This window comes from Capricornis sumatraensis, chromosome 2 (genome assembly GCF_032405125.1).
Source record: "Capricornis sumatraensis isolate serow.1 chromosome 2, serow.2, whole genome shotgun sequence".
Classification (NCBI taxonomy): Eukaryota; Metazoa; Chordata; class Mammalia; order Artiodactyla; family Bovidae; genus Capricornis; species Capricornis sumatraensis.
Genome location: NC_091070.1, coordinates 25,697,675 through 25,700,456, shown reverse-complemented (window position 1 = coordinate 25,700,456; position 2,782 = coordinate 25,697,675).

The window sequence follows — 2,782 nt, the reverse complement described above, 5'->3', positions numbered from 1 at the left end:
TCATGTCTCCTCCATTTCTATTCTTTTAAAAAAAATTCCTCGGTTTCTATCTTTAGTGATATTTGCATTAATTTTTTAATTGAAAAATAATCAGGAGAAAATTTCCCCTATCTTCTTCCTTCCTTCTGAATAATTTTGGTCTATTAGCTTGGGCCAAAACAAAGTATGCACCAGTGTGGGGAGTGTGGGGACTGGACGTTTCAGTGCCCTGTCACAGATATAGGAACCCAAGTGTAGTGAAGCTTAATCTATGAATGGAGGGTTGATGATGGCTCAACAGGGTTGTCAGGATATACAATGAGTGAGAGGGCCTCTATGCCAGTGTAGGGGTAAAGGTGGGCCAGGTGATGTGATGAGTGTATCTGAGCAGGGGTATGATGGCAACAGATGACTGGTTACATACAGGGGCTTTGATCAACTAAATGTATCAAGAATGATTAAGAACAGATGTCACCGTATCAGAAAATAAAAGCTAAGATATAGATATTATTGATCTCCTTAACTGTATACTCAGAAATTCAGAGAGGAGCAGCATTCTAATAACATCGAACACATCAGTACCCAGATCTTGGCTTCTAAATATCATTCACCACTAAAAGAAACAAGAATGCTTTAAAGCAATGGCTGATTTCAGGGCTGGGTCAAGGTAAGTACAAGATAAGCCTAGAATTTTTTTGTGTCAGAAGTTTAGGAAATTATAGAAGAATAATAGAAATATGTTAAAAGAACAGAGAAGCCAGTTTGAGGGACCACCACTTTCCAAATCTGGGATAATTTGAGCATCAAGGTAAATAAGTTATAGACTATACCCCACTTAATAAAATGAGAGTTGATGTGCTTATAGTGAAATAAATGAATAATAAATGGAGAGAGGAGAAAGGCTTTTTTTTTTAAACCATGGGATGCTAATGAATGAATATGAAATGATGACAGAATTAGAAAATCACACTGGCAACCAAAATAATAATAATAATAATACAGTCAAAAAGCACAAAAGAATGTGTAATAGTGGGTAAAAGATGAATGAGGAATGAATATTTACATAATTCCAAAGTACCTCCCAACAAATATTTGATAATTACAAAAGAAAAAAAAGTGTGACTGTGGTGGGAAAGTGGGCAGATGCCATCTAATCAGATGATCAAGGTTAACATCACAAGGAATGGGACAAATCAATGTCAGGCACCTCTTGATAGACTAGAATGAGAAGCACACAGCAGCTCTTCTGTGATATTCCTGACGAAGATGCAGAAACTGAACTTACTCATGAGGAAACAACAAACCCTCAAAAAGGAATGCCTAGCAAACAACCGGCCTATAATCTTCAAAAGTTTCCAGGCTTTTAAAGACCAGAAATGACGGGGAACTATTTCAGATCGAAACAAGTTGAAGACACATGACAATTAAATACTATGCATGATCCTGGATTGAATTCTTTTCCTATAAAGGATGATATTGGTATAATTAGTGAAACTTGAATGAAGCATGAAGATTCAATAGTAATAATGCATTGATGCTGGTTCTTGATTTTGATGGTTATTATGAGCAGAAATAATCAGGGAAAGGAAACAACTATTTATCCTGCTACTTCTCTAGTATTCTCCATCTTCATTGGTGCTACCATCACCTATCCCAAAATTCAAGCTTGTAATAAGAGACTCATCCTTGACATCTTTCTTATAATGTTAAAGTCCATTTGGAACAACCTAAACATCTATGATGGATCAGTAATAAGAAACCTCTATGCCTTGGAATTGTTGTTGTTTAGTTCCTAGGTCGTGTCTGACTCTTTTGTGACCACATGGACTGTAGCCTGCCAGGCTCCTCTGTCCATAGGTTTTCCCAGGCAAGAATCCTGCAGTGGGTTGTCATTTTCTTCTCCAGGGAATTTCCCAACCCAAAGATTAAACCCATGTTTCCGGAATTGGCAGGTGTGTTCTTTACCACTGAGCCACCAGGGAAACCCATGCCTTGGAACATTCTATTGCTATTCAGAGGGATGAAGTGCGTCTCTATGACACAAAAATAAAAGGACAAAGTTGTGAAATAGAATAGAAGATCCCCTTCTGATCAATTTTTATACACACAAAGACCAAGTGCAGTGAAAGATATATTCCAAAACGTTAAAAATACCATCTCTTTGGGGTGAAATTATGAATTTTCTTCTTTACTCTTTGGATTTTTTTTTAGAGTGATGCATTAAAAACACACAATAAAGATATTTTATTTTTGAAGAATTGCTTAATATGAATAATATGGTAGAGACTTAAAAAGGAGATAGAAACCATTCATCTTCAAGGAACCTCAAAATGAACAGGACAATGTAAAAATTACATATATGGTCTAGAATACATATAGTAAGAAGAGATAAATTTAGAGGCAAGCTGCAACTATAAAAAAGAATGAGGACATAAGAAAGAAGAAAGACTAATATTAGAGGACTTGGGGAGATGGAACAGGGCACAACTAGAAAGGTCTTGGCTGTGTGATGGATTTTGAAGAAGAGAGGGTCATGGGAAGATGAGGGAAGGCTGTTTTCTGAGAGTGGGGAAGTGAGAACCTGGTTCAGAGATCTGAGCCAAGTGGGGAGCTGAGGAAGATGCTTAGCTGACATGATAGGCAGTTTTCTTTCCTGAGTTTTTGTATTTCCTTTAACTTCTTTCATTGTTGATTCCTCCTTCCCCACTGTTCCCTGGTGACTTCCCAGACATGTCTGAGTGACTTCACTTCACTTCCCCACTGTTCAGGGACCTAGGGGTAAAATATAGCCCCCATTCACTCC